Source organism: Schistocerca gregaria, chromosome 7, assembly GCF_023897955.1.
Source record: "Schistocerca gregaria isolate iqSchGreg1 chromosome 7, iqSchGreg1.2, whole genome shotgun sequence".
Taxonomy (NCBI): domain Eukaryota; kingdom Metazoa; phylum Arthropoda; class Insecta; order Orthoptera; family Acrididae; genus Schistocerca; species Schistocerca gregaria.
In genome coordinates this window covers 240746325-240761341 of record NC_064926.1, presented here as the reverse complement: position 1 = coordinate 240761341, position 15017 = coordinate 240746325, and the positions used below count along the sequence as shown (strand labels likewise).

Sequence of the window (15017 nt, the reverse complement as noted above, 5' to 3'; positions counted from 1 at the left end):
ATGAGCAAGGGAAACAGTTTTTACAACCTCCACTTGATGCCCACATGAACTTAGGATAACCTCAGAACTCAAGTGACAGACAAAATTGGTGTCAATGTGCATCACAACTTACAGACAGTGTATGGTGCCTAATGGTTACTGCCAGTGTAGTTGCATTTCCTAAACAGCATCCTATATGAGCAAACCAGTAGCATGTCTACCTACCGTTACTCATACTTTAGGTACATGGGCTACAAATGGCTCTGTTTAAAGAGAATAGGTCGATGCTGTCAGGTTTGAGTTGCACATTTGTGCTTTCATGCCCTGCAACTAATTCACTGCAAATAATAACCCGTAGCTGTGATGCTGCAGTCAGTCTATTCTCTGGCTTGAATTGCGAATTACTAAAACACACAGAAATATAAAATGAAAGGTGGATGATTAATTTAATAACAAGGATTCTATTCTAATGGCTGTAATTGATTTAGATGACAGAGAATTATGTTGAATAACATTTATTCAAGAAAGTACATCTCAAATAAATGGAAAGTGGTCCCATGATACTCAGTTAAAATACAGACAGGAAATATCCTTATCAAATGCAGTAAAGTTACATTGATAGTGTTACAACGGTAGCAAATCCTCAAACTAAATCATAATCAATACATGCAGAAACTAAGTCCATTTCATAATCACCATACATGACATATTCATCAGCTCAAAACAGTTCAGAGTTCAATATGAGGATTCACAAACTGAAACACACAATACAAAGAATAGTAGCTTATACTCTGTTTATTCTCAGTCCTGTAATAAAATCACATAAAGTTAGAATCCTGCCATGGAGCACACTCAGATCTCTTGAGACTTAGAGTAGCCTCAAAAGTTAGAGTATTGTAGCAGCCGTTCACCACTCAGAATCAGTCACCTATATGACTGAATCATAAACATTACCACAGGTGGGTCTATGTTCTTCCAGCACAAATGTAGAAGTGTCCCAAATCGTTGTCTTGAGCTCTTCACTTGAAAAGTCTCAATCTCTACTTGACTCACACAATGTTCAACTACTGTCTGCTTTTCCATTGGCTGAAGGTCATCCCCAGCAAAAATACATCATTCTAGACATGATCTGACTCATCTTGACCACTTCCCAGACTAAGCTAATATATTATGACAGTATTTAAATAAAGAAATGTTTTAAACATTCAGTCACACTCAGACCATTCACAATAAACATAAATAAAGTTTGTCGATAAATAAATGACACAATATTCTCGCACAAGTGAGCTCATAATAAATGATAACAGATTGTAATTAAACATTATTCAAACAAATATTTATGTCTTATCAACAGAAGCATCTTTTGGTTCTCTTTTCAATTGTGCTGTCAGCTAACACATGTGATTAACCACTTTTAAATTAGCACAGTTTTTTAACAGCACTTGCGTTCAACATTTAAATAAAGTTACTGGCAAAATAGTAAACTGTTCATTAAATAACTACAAAAGTATGACAATATGTGAGGTATTCATGCTGTATTCATTAGCTGCACAAATGTGAAGAATACAATGTTCTGATAAACATTTGCTTAATAAAAAAGATACAAAAGACGTAATGGATCAGGAAATAAAGTTGATACAGATACATAGCTTTCAGTAATGATAGCTGCAGTGCATTGCTATCATCTGAGGTATTGTATTTTGAAAACAATTGAAGCACTTAAAATTGTTAATTCAGAGGTTCACTGTGAAAATATTTCACATTGTAAATTATTAATCTTTGTTGTTTTAAAGATATTGAAATTACTGTTGTGTCACTGGATGTGCCTCATTTATCTGAGATTGACTGTGTATTCAGATTTGCTTTGATATGTGATTATTATTATTGTAGTGTCTCAAATAGCTGTAACTTAGCCATCCTTAAGATACTCTGACACTCTGCCATTTCTTGGAGCATCTTCTGCACAAAGGTCATGCAAGTAACAGCTGTCCAAATTCCCAGCTTTGAGATTTTCCCCATTTCTGGCAACATAGCTAGTCTTTGTATGGGACTGCTAGTGTTCAGCAGTACAACAAATTCATCTTACCTCCTACTGATACTGGGTGGCCAATTAGCTCACCTAAATATGCATCATGTTACAAGAGTTGGACTCTGGATGCTCAATAGCTGCAGCCAGAGCGTCGTCCACATCTCACTGTCATATGAGGCCCTATCAGCAGACATATCGAGCACACATGGATTTTTTTCCAGTCCTGTATGTTGTTTTCCTAACAGGTTCCGCCATGCACCTACACTAGACCTCACAATAACTAACACATGCTTCCCCCAACGTGCCTGCTTAGACCCTGCTGAAGGAATGGACCCCTGTCCACTCACAGGGCAAATGGGTGAGGCCACCCCATTGGCCTCCGCCCTCCAGTGATATGGACAGACTGCCACTCACAATCACCCTGTGGTGATGGCACATTCCCCACATAGGGTACAATGCAAAGTGCAAGATGCCTCGGAATACACAAACTAATAAATAAGATGACAGTTATGCAATTGAAAGCATCTCTTGTTGTGTTGCCCTAAAGACAGATGTACTGTGCTATTTGGCTTGTTTCCACTCCTTGTTGTCTTATGGAAATATCTTCTACAGCACTGCAACTGAAGTAAATAAAGTGTTTATTCAGCAGAAGTGAACAGTGAGAATATTGTATTAAGTAGATAACAGCGCATCTCATGGAAACCTTTTTAAGGCCCACTTTGCAATACATTTACTCCTTAATGGTTTTTGTTTCTAATAATAAAGATCAGTTCCAGTTGAACTTTAATTTACACAAAGACACACAAATAATTTTCATGTGGACTTCGCCTTCTTGTTCAAAATGGAGTTATGTTCATTGGTTAGAAGATGTTCAGCAAGGTCCCATTTGACATAATGCAAGACATTAGCCATCCTACCAATTCAAAAGAAAATTTAACACACACACGCGCGCACACGTGCGCACTCTCTCTCTCTCTCACACACACACACACACACACACACACACACACACACACACACACACACACACACTCTTCTTTAGGCACTCTTTCTACAAATGATATGAGTACCCAAATTCAGGGATTGAAAAGTCCTGTTAACTACATGATGAACTGTGTGTTCCTCGTAGTTCGATTCCTCTCCCTCTTAATGTTGCTTGCAGCATTAATTTCAGTTCCCACCATCACCATGCACCATCTTTTGTTTACTAGTGATTCCAAGGGGGCGCTGTGTGCTCTGTGTGGGGTGGTTCTGCATGGCACGTGCAGAATGGGGAGCGGAGGACTGCCAGTGTGGCGAGTGGTCGTGAGTAGTGCGACAGTTGTCAATGCTTGATGCCCAGTGTGGAGGTGGCCTCGATAAGGTTACTGGCTTCGGGTCGTAATAGAGGTGTCTGATTCAAGACATTATGAAAATTCTATCAGTTCTGTTTCCTCTATGTTCTCGGTGTGGAAGTAAGACTGTGTCAAGGTACCAGTAGCTACTCGTTGGAGCGTGCATCCATTGAAGTAAGACCTATCAAGCAAGACTGTGTCCTGGTACCAGTAACTATACATCAGAGTGTGCATCAGTCAAAGTAAGACCTATTATACACCTTTGTTCAGAGGTGGTTGACATTCACATTCTGCTAAAACGGTGATTCAGTAACCTGGCCATATTGCCGAAGTTATTCGTCGTGACTACTGTTGACTGTTCCTATCAGATGCTTTAGTATGCTAATCCATTTCTTCCACTTTGTGCTGTTGGGTTCATTTCAGTTTTAATATTCAGCCCAATGTATTAGAAATGAATTCTTGTTGTCTTGTGGTTGAGTACTGGCTTTGTTTGAACCGATAACCAGGACGTCCCATACCACTCATGACGCACGTCAAGCAACCAAGATAAATGTGACTTAAATTTGTATTTGTGTAACTTGTTTATCCAGTTTTCTATGAGATTTTAGGTAAGTAGCTAAATAACTATTTTATACTTTAAATGATGTAAAACTTGTCCCGCCCGTGAAATGGGGTTCTGACATGTGATGTTCTCTTTTTTTGAGTCCTGGTCAAGTCCACGTTATGTCATCTTAATGCTCTGTTAAGTGCCTCAGCACTTGCAACACTCATATGGGGTATATCTAATTCATTACATCTTGGTTTATTGCCAAGTTGTTCCCTGAGTTCGGTTAACTAATAGTAATTTTATTTGTTTGATTCCAGTCCTCTGATTTCTTGAGTGTCATCTTGTATTTTCTACCCTTATTCTAGAAGTGTGAATGCCCGTAATCTGCAAAGATTTATTGACGGGTAGCTTTCTATATGTCGTTACAGTTGCCCGGATCCTGGTGGCTCTTACGATTTCTATCATGGCCTGGTTGTTATTCAGCCAGTCGCTTCAATTAATGAGTTTAGCACCTTGTGGAGGTCAATCTTACCCTTCCTTTACCTGCCTCAGCCTTAGGCAGGGGTTTAATTCCTCAAGCTAGCTTTAGGTTAATGTTGGTCTGTTAGGATTCCTTTGACCTTATATACAGTTTTATGTAGATCTAGAGAGTAACTTATTATAGTCAAGTTTATTAAGTTGGATTTACACGGCCAATGTGAACCCAAATTGATGGTTTTAGGAGTAATTTGTAACCCCTTTTATATGCTGAATTGTTCAGGGTGAAACAGAGTGGTGTTAGAGGCCTGTTTCTTGAGTGTCATCTTGTATTTTCTACCCTTATTCTAGCAGTGTGAATGCCCGTAATCTGCAAAGATTTATTGGCAGGTATCTTTCTACATGTTGTTACAGTTGCCCGGATCCTGGTGGCTGTTACGATTTCTATCATGGCTTGCTTGTTCTTCAGCCAATCGCTTCAATTAATGAGTTTAGCACCTTGTGGAGGTCAACCTTACTCTTCCTTTACCTGCCTCAGCTTTAGGCAGGGGTTTAATTCCTCAAGCTAGCTTTAGGCCAATGTTGGTCTGTTAGGATTCCTTTGATCTTATATACAGTTTTAGGTAGATCTAGAGAGTAACTTACTGTAGTCAAGTTTATTAAGTTGGATTTACACGGCCAATGTGAACCCAAATTGATGGTTTTAGGACAATTTTGTAACCCCTTTTATATGCTGAATTGTTCAGGGTGAAACAGAGTGGTGTTAGAGGCCTGTTTATATATATATTTATGATATCTTTAAATTTATTGTGCTATTTCCATGATTTAATGTATATCCCCTTTTAATGAGTGCCAGTTTTATCCTGTCTTATTTAGTGTTTAAGTAAGCCAACTGAAATATCAGTCTCAAATTAAACTAACTGGTCCAGCTTTCTGTAGCACATGAATTTGCTTAGTTCTCAGTGTTTACGATTTACGTCATTGAAAAGTGTTTTAGTGCTATAATATATATCAGTCAAATCTGAACCAAGTTGTTCTCCAGTTTAACTGTTTATTCCCTAATTTTTGTGGAATTTAAAATTTCTAAATTTGCAAGCCTTAATCTGTTTTCTGTAAATTGTTGTCAGTATAGCTGTGACCTACCTAATCAAGTGCAACATTTAATTGTTGGTGTTTTAACTGGTTGTGTTGCAATAAATGCAAACTTAAAGTGAAGCTTGTGGGTGATTCATATTGCCCGGTTCTTCATCCTCAGTAATGCTAGAATTAAATTTTTTCTATTAATGCTTGTGTTAAGATTTTTTGGTGAGTTACTGGGACGAAACAAAAGCAGGTGCTACACATGACAAGAAGCAACATTTGTATTAAAGTTGGATAACAAGCAGCAATGTTCTGTAAATAGAACATATTATTTATAGATGTAGGTAAATATATTATATGAAAAATACCTGTGGCCTAGTAACAATATAAAAAATATATAGACTGCTTCTCATCATAAAATGACTTGTAAAGTTGCAGATAAGCACAATGAAATGTCAGTTACACAGATTTTGGTTAAAGCCTTCTTTGGAAAAGGACTCTCTCTCTCTCTCTCTCTCTCTCTCTCTCTCTCTCTCTCTCACTCACTCACTCACACACACACACACATTCATTCACACAAACAAGCACACCTCATGCACACATGATCTTATCTCCTGCAGTTCGGACCAGAATGCAACAATCACATAGAATGGGAGCAACAATCTGGAGGGGGTAGCAAAGGAGAAGTGATAGGAGGGTATGGTTGGAGAGAGAGAGAAGAACACTGTCTGGCAAAATGTGCAGGGACTAGACTGAGAACAGGCACAGTGCAGGAAGGTTGTGAGGCACGGAGGTGGGGAGTGGGATGGGGAACAGGGTGTGAGAAAGGAAAGGAGCAGGGAAAGAGAAAGATGGGCAGATGCATTGGCAGAGGATGGCACACAAAGAGGATGAGAATGGAGATGAGGTGATAGAACAGAGGGAGCAAAAACAGTTGAGTGGAGGGTTCGGGGACAGTAGGTTACTATTCATTGAGGCTGGATAATTTTGGGAGTGAAGAATGTGTTGTAAGGATAATGCTCATCTGTGCCATGCAGAAAAGCTGGTGGTGGAGGGGAGGACCCATAAGGTCTTGGTTGTGAAGGAGCCACTGAAATCAAGCATGTTATGTTCATCTGCATGTTGTGCCACAGGGTGTTCTACTTTGCTCTTGACCGCAGTTTGGTGGTGACCATTCATCCTGGTGGACAGCTGGTTGGTAGTCATATCAGAATGATTTCAGCAAAGTTGATATATGGAATGGCTGCATTCACAGGTGGCCCAGCCTCTTATGGGGTAGGTCAAGCCTGTGATACAACTGGAATAGGTAGTGCTGGGTGGGTAGATTGGGCAATTCTTGCACCCACATCTTCCATATAAATATGATCCCTGTGGCAAGGGATTCGGATTGGAAGAGGCACAGTGATGGACTAGGATGCTGGGGAGGCTGGGTGGGTGACGAAACATCACTTTAGGAAGAGTAGGAGGGTTTCTGGGTAGGATGTCCCTCATTTCAGGGCATGATGCTAGATAATCAAAGTCCTGACAAAGGATGTGGTTCACTTGTTCCACTCTGGGGTAGTATTGGATGATGGCCGGCCACGGTGGCCATGCGGTTCTAGGCGCTGCAGTCTGGAACCGCGGTACTGATACGGTCGCAGGTTCGAATCCTGCCTCGGGCATGAATGTGTGTGATGTCTTTAGGTTAGTTAGGTTTAAGTAGTTCTAAGTTCTAGGGGACTGATGACCTAAGATGTTAAGTCACATAGTGCTCAGAGCCATTTGAACCATTGGATGATGAAGGGGGGTCTCCTTTGTTGGAGGGGGTAGGTGGGAGAATTGTGGGTGTGTGTGAAGGCCTTGGTGAGATCCTCAGCATACTGGGTGAGGCAGATATGCTGTCCCTGGGTGGTCAGGCTGTATTGGAAGGGATTTTTTGGTGTGAAAGGAGTGACAGCTGCTAATATGCTGGTACTGTTGGTGGATAGTGGATTTAATATGGGCAGAGTTGTGGATAGAGCCATCAGAGAGGAGGAGGTCAACGTCCAGGTAGGTGGCACATTGGATTGAGGGGAACCAGGTAAAATGGATGGGGAGAAAGTTTTGAGGTTGTGATGGAATGAGGACAGGGTATCTTGGCTCCTGATTCCAGATTAAGAAGATATCATCAATGAACCTGAACCAGACTAGGGATCTGGCATTTTGGGAGGCTAGAAAGGTCTCCTCTAGACGGCCCACAAACAGGTTGGCATAGGAGGGTACCATGCTAGTGCCCATGGCTGTGACACAGATTTGTTTGTATACCTTCCTTTCAAAAGAGAAGTAGTTATGAGTTAAGATAAAATTAATTAGGTAATCAGTTTAGAATCTGGAGGACATTGGGAAAGGTAGTATTCAATAGTAATAAGACCATGGACATGAGGAGTGTTAGTGCATAGGGAAGTGGCATCAATGGTGACAAGCAGGGATCCATGAGGTAAAGAGATGGGGGTGGTGGAGAGTCAGTGAAGGAAGTGTTTGGTATCCTTGATGTGGGAGGCTAAATTATGGGCAATTGGTTGGAGGTGTTGGTTAGTGAGGGACAAATTCTTTCAGAGGGGCACGATAATGAGTTACAATGGAGTGTCAAGGATTGTTTAGTTTGTGTATCTTGGGGAGCATGTAGAAGGAGAATGTGTGGGGTGTCATATGGGTGAGAATGGAAATGGATTCAGGGGAGATATTCTGGGAGGGGGCTAAGGATTTAAGTAGGGATTGGAGATTATGTTGGAGTTTTGGGGTGGGATCACTCTGGCAGAGTTTATAGGTGGAGGAGTTAGATAATTCACAGAAGCCAGTAAGAGCGATTCTTAATGACAGTGGGGGAGCCTTTGTCTGCAAGTAGAATGATTAGGTTACGGCTGTCCTTTCCTCTGCTGAAAGGTTGGTGTTATGAGGAAAGGACCTCAAGAATGGTGAGGTCAAGTTGGAGGTAAGGAATTCCTGGATGGTGACTAGGGGGTGGTTAGGTGGGAGTGGGGAGGGGGATTGGGGATGGAGAATCGTGGTTGGATGGTGGTATGAACTGTGAGAGGCAGGGTTCAATGTTGGGATTAGATTGGCTATGCTTGGAGAGACTGGTGGCAAAGAAGTGTTTCCATTGCAGGGATCGGGAGCAGGAGAGTAGGTCTTTGACAAGTCCAACATGGTAAAATTTGGGTGTAGGGCTAAAGGTGAGGACTTTGGATAGGTCTGAAACTTCTGTGGGGCTGGAGGTTTTGGTGGAAGGTTATTTCAGTTCTGGATTTGGTGGAGTGCTGGTAGAGAGTTTTGGGGAATGTGGAAAGTTGAAAAGGTCAACTAGGCAGAGACTGGGTGCTATGAGGGTTTGATGAGCAAGAACACTGTGGGTAGGATAGGGGTTGGACAGTAGTACCCTGAGGTGGCAGTAGGATATCAGAAAGTTGGTGGTGGTGTCTGGAATGCTCCTCCAGGTGCCGGAGAACATGAGATTCAATTTCAGAGATGTGATGTATGTGGCAGGAATTGCCCAGTAGCAGTATCTTGTAGAGGGGGTAGAGATGGTTGTGGAATACTTGTGCCACAGAGATGTTTGTGAGAATCAGGGACTGAGGGAATCTGAAAAGGTGAAGGACATTGTGGAATGAGGGGTTGGATCAAGAAAAAACAATTTTTTGTGGTCAGACCATTGGGGGTGGGGGTGGGGTGATTCCATGGTTTAGGCAGCATTTAAGAAGCAGGATGTGACATCTGGTTTTAGCCAAGATAAGAAATGCTTCTCTGAACTGATGCAGAAAGATGAAGCAGGGATCCATTGTGGCAGGGATGGTGTTGGGGAAATGGGAAAAGATGTGGAACTGGGCAAATGAAGGTGTTAGATGGTTTTGAGGCAAGCTGGATAACAGAAAAGATGTGTAAAAAATATACAAAGACATGCAAAAACACTCACAGTTAAGTAAAAATATGTACAAATATACAAAAATGCATGAAACTATGTAAAGATATGTACAAATATGTTAAACATATACAGAAACTTGGAAGAAACGGAATGGATGAGGCATGGGCCCTGCCACCCTCATCCACAGCTTCCTGACGCTGGGCCTGTAGACAGCCTAGTCCCTGCACACTCTGTCAGACAGTGCTCTTTTCTCCCCCACCCGTACTCTGCTATCCATGGGGGAAAATGTTTCTGTAACTTCGAAGTTCACAAGAATTGTTCACTGAGTCACTGAATGATTACTAAAAAATGGAAACTTCAGGTGGAAATATAGATTGCAGGCAGGCACAATGAAAAGACACTTACACATAAGCTTTTGGTCACAGCCTTCATTGGAAAAAGAGAAACACACGCCCCGTTCATTCACACACACAAGCGCACCTCATGCACACATGACTGCCAACTCTGGCAGCTCAGGCCAGATGCGCCTATCATGTGGGATAGTAGCATCAGTCTGGAGGGGGTTGGAAGGGAAGGGGAAGGGGAAGGGGGAGAGGAAGGGATAGCAGTGTGTGGGTGGAGGAAGAGAAGGGCACTGTTGATGGAGTGTGCAGGGACTAGGATGCCATCAGGGACAGCAACAAGAGGTTGTGGGGCAGGAAAATGGCAATAACAGAGTTAAAACGGAGAGGAGTGGGGAAAGATGGGTAGGTTACCATTACAGTAGTATATTCTCCCCACACCCTCCACTCAACAGTTTCCATCCCCTCTGTCCTATCATCTCCTCCCCATTCCCATTTCCATGAGGTTGTGGGGCAGGGAGATGGGAAAAATGGAGCAAAAATAGAGAGGAGTGGGGAAAGATGAGTGGGTTACCATTACGGTAGCATACTGTCGCCACATCCTCCAATCAACAGTTTCCATCCTCTCTGTCCTATCATCTCCTCCTCATTCCCATTTCCTACACTCTTTGTTTGCCACCCTCTTCTAATGCAACCTCACATGTTATCTTTACGGTACGTAGCAATATATCTTTTCCTACAGTTTCAAATGATTACCAAGATAGTTCAAAGTTTTTTTAAATAAAAGAAAGACAGGACAAGACCTTAATGCACTACTATAAAATCACTGTAACCTGACATTTTACTGATTTCCGGCAGTCTAACAATTTTTGTGATGTCTTTAATAGGAGTTTGTTATACACAGTGTCAGTAAACGTATGAGATCATTACTAACCAACCTATGCCATCAGGCCCAAGAGATCGAGTGTTGCTGACTGACAGCTAAGTCATCTTCTGCCTAACTATCATCAGATATCAGTAAAGAGGGCATGAGGTAGGCATTATGTCTACATTTTGACAGAAGCTGTAATTTCATTATTAACATTTATGTTATTGATTATTATTAATTCATACACTTGCTGTCACTTTTATGAAGTTAACTTTGTTGGCCAATGATTTCATTATAACAATTCAGAGTCTTGTGGTGGTGACATTGAATAAAAAGTCCTCAGGTTTCCAGCCACCTAAGTGATTAAAATTACACGAGTTCTTAGCCAAGCACTCCTTGGCCATTGTCAAGTGGTTTGACTGCCACTGGGCTGCTGGGACACCCTTACATGTGCTAGCTGCTGGCTGTGACATCGCTGGTACTCACAGAATTGTCATACTGACTTGCTGTTTCATGTGCCCGGCGATGTGAAGCAGTCACTCTGTTTATTGGCTAAAATATGTGTACCTGACTACCAATTCATTCTATGAAAACAGCACATCAAAAGCACTTTCCATTTCCACAATATTTATGGTGCAGGTTTTAGGTGACTCACCCTGTATAAGGGCATACCACCAGCTACTGGCAGGCATACCACTTGAGGATGGCCAAGGAGTGCTTTGCCAAAAGCTTGTGTAATTCCATTCACCTGACATGATAAGAAATGCAAGAACTTTTTATTCAATGGCACTGCTGCAAGACTCTGCATTCTTATTTTACATACCTCTACAGGGAGGAACTGTTGTGCAGTGTTAAATATCTTGGGAAGCTGCATATCAAAAACGATAATCTAGTGAGTTTGCTAGGCTTCCTACTGCTTTGCCATGATGAGAAGACTATTCCTTGATTTGCTACTGTATCCCACAACATTAACACTGCCACCTCTGGGATGGTACTTTGTTGTGCAAGCTTTGCACTACTATGAGAAAGGATACACAACACCAGGCAACAGTTGGATACAAAAGGACATGCTTTTATGTCCTTGCATGTGAAACTATCAAGGATACTTCCACCTTTGGACTGGGAATTGGTTGATGCAGCTACAGTTTCCCAATAAACATAATCACAGGAATAAATCACAGAGAAACAGAAAGAAAAGTTCAGCCATCTTTCACAACAACTACAACAACAACATGGTGCAGACCACAGAACCTCAGAATGCAACATCATCAAGTTGACGGTGAGAGACAGAGACATGGGTACAATGCCAGCACCTAAGAAAGATCTTAACTTCAAATTTCCACTGTGGGACATTCCTATCTGTGAAATAATAAATGGCATCAAACATGCTGCCCACAAGTTCCCAAGTCACAAAGTACATAAAATACAGCATGATCTGAGCCGTATCCTCATGAAAGCACAGCTACCAGTACCCAGCATGACTAGGACTGAGCAAAATGGCCTGCACGCACTACGCAATGATGAAAGCGTTGTGGTCCTCCTGCTGACATTGGCAATGCAGCAGTAATTATGGAGTACATGGACTACAATATGAAGATCTGTGTGCTGTGAGGCAAAGATACCTACTGGAAGCTACTCTGTGGTGCAACAATGGGAATTAATAAAAAAGACATCTGAGCGCTTCAAGCGGTCTTCAGTGGAAGACAGTGTGGTCAAGAATCTTCTCCCACAGGCACTTAGACCACCTGTTGCTTATCCTTCACTGAAGTTCCACAAGGATGAGATGTCATTCTACCTCAACTTATGCACCACTGGTTAACCCTGCAGCAGGCGCGCTTAAGCAGGCGCCACCTACATTTAAATACATAAAAAAGCAGCTTTTTTATGTTTTGGTGGAATTAATTATTTATTGTTTATAACGTCATTCTTAACACCAACTTTTAATATGATATGTATACATATATCCAAGGTGCATGGGAAAATTAAAATTGTTACAGAATATCTGATATACGTTTCCAGGATATCTCCTAAGTGCTACTTTAATAACAAATTCTGAATAAATTATAACCACAGATATGATTTGATTGTTTACCATCGTTAAATCAAGTTTTACAAAAACATGTAATATGTATGAAAACTTTGGAGTAATAATCAAGAATAGGGCAGTCAGTAAATACATATCAAGAATCACACACTTTCTTCCTCTGGAGAAGCTCTACAATCATTACATGTGCCAACATTGTGGCAATGTTGCTTGCAAACGAATCTTTTGCAGCTATTGCAAGTGACAGTACTTTTTTTCTTTTTTACCACCACAAAGATGGCACCTTCCACACCTTCTTACAGTCTCATCATCATGATTAGCGGGAACTGATTGATGAGGTGACAGAAATCCTTGAATATCTCGTGGTAGAGTAGAGAGCTGAGCCCTTTATTTCAAATGGCAGTCCATCAGAGCCAAGGCCAGGTTTGTTTGGTAGGTTTTTCTTCTGAATCTTTTCTTTGGATTGTTTGCAAAAAAACAAGACCTGGGAATTTATCCCACCAATATCCAGATAACGAAAAAACAATGCTAAGGGCCATCTTCTTGCAGTCCTTTGTGTAGAGTAGGATGTACACATATAATCCACCATATCGACTCCACCTTTTCTTGCATTGTAGTCCAACAGACAACAGACTTGCCTGCAGCGGTGTCGATTTCAGCAGTTTCATGCACTGACAACAGGAAAAACACAGCCTTGTTTCCTTTTGTTTGGCACGAAACAAGACAGAAATCATCTTCAAATCCGAAAAGACAATTTCCAATTTCTAGCGATCTGTTGGGCAAAAATTCCAGAGGAATTTCCTTCTTGTTCTTTTTCAATGTTCCAATGAACGTTAGCCCATTTTCTAAAAGATGCTGGGCTACAGGGTAACTATTGTAGTAGTTGTCCGTAGTTATATTCCTGTGAGTTCCCTTGATTGGCTCAACCAATCTCTTCACAATATCCATTGGCTGGTTAGATGCAACATATGGTCCAGGATTCTGTCTGCCGCAGTATACTTCAAAGTTAAAAGTATAAAATGTCTTGCTATCGCACAATGCATACAACTTCAATCCCTATTTAGCGGGCTTATTGGGCATGTACTGAACAAAACCATAACTTCCGCGAAATGGGACAAGCATTTTGTCTATGGTTGTGAACTCTCCTGGATTGTAGTTATTTCTGCAGTTGTTCAGAAATGCTGAGTGGAGATTGCGCATGGCAGCAAGTTTATCAGTTGATAGTCATTCTTTTCTTGTAGAAGTATCATCAAGCCTGAGAGAGCGGAGCAAGAAGAAAGCACTTGTAGCTAAAAGCTGCCATTAAAATAACCATTCCTGTTCCATTTGATGCCCACAGTTTTAACACATTTGTGCGTCCTCCTTTTTGTACAGCAATGAGAAACAGTGCTCCTAAAAGAGCCCTTATTCCAGAAGCAGAAGTAGTTTTGCAATCTCTAGCCCTTGAGTAACTCACAGAAGGTCTCTTGTTATTTATGTACTTGTTTGTGTTTGCAACGACATAATCAATTATCTCAGGATCAAACAATTTGAGAAAACTTTCAATTACTGACTGATGCTACTATCCCACATGATAGGCGCATCTGGCCTGAGCTGCCAGAGTTGGCAGTCATGTGTGCATGAGGTGCGCTTGTGTGTGTGAATGAACGGGGCGTGTTTTGGGCCAGGTAGGACTTTGATTATATTCTTAAGTTTTGGTTTCCCTGGTAGTGCTAACGGATAATTTATCCACAAAGTTTCTTGGTCCTTACCAATATAAAAATGGCAGTCATCATGTGGCATTCGTTTCACTTCATTCCCGTCAACACATGACTGCTCATATTAGCTGGAATGATCCGCAGTTTCAATTATTTCTGCTTCCTCATTACTGTCGGAGAAATCTGCAGAATATTCCTCATCAGATGATTGCAGAAGAAGACGCTCAATTTCTGCTGGTGTTAGTCCTTTCCTTTGTGCGGACCTGGGAGACAATAAAATAATTCTAATACAAAAGCAATGTTAAAAACTAAATCTTCATTCACCCACAGAGTTGTAAGACAAAGCTTCTAATCATCAAAACATTTCACAGTGCTACGGCTACACGTACTAACATTACCGGGCGTGTGCGGTACGCAGTGCCGTCTCGGTGCAGTAGTCCACTTCACAGGTGAGCCACGGCTGTCATGACAGCGCAGTAATGCAGTTTGGCGCGTGACTAAACAATCGAAGCATATCTAGCACCACTGTTGTGTGCTCAGCGCGTTGACGTAATTATTGAACGAAAACAAAATTGGCGGCACTGTATGCCGCCACAAGCCCGCCGCAGGGTTAACCAACAAATTAAGTGGCAAAGTACTTGGCCAGTCTCCTGGCTCTACATGAGGGGTCACTGTGAACATCATGTTAAAAACTTAGTCCTTTTTTAAAAATGTTTCTTAACAAATGATTCATCAACCTAGAAA

At 41.4% G+C, this 15017-nt stretch overlaps 1 long non-coding RNA gene across 1 annotated transcript; it reads right to left on the bottom strand.

Annotated features, from left to right (window-relative positions):
- Nucleotides 1-478: 478 nt before the first annotated feature.
- Nucleotides 479-14550, bottom strand: LOC126282189 (uncharacterized). Its single transcript, XR_007551346.1, has 2 exons — nucleotides 14328-14550; nucleotides 479-2628 (listed from the first exon to the last, which is right to left on the bottom strand). It is a non-coding gene; the product is annotated as an uncharacterized LOC126282189 (long non-coding RNA).
- Between the last annotated feature and the right edge of the window lie 467 nt (nucleotides 14551-15017).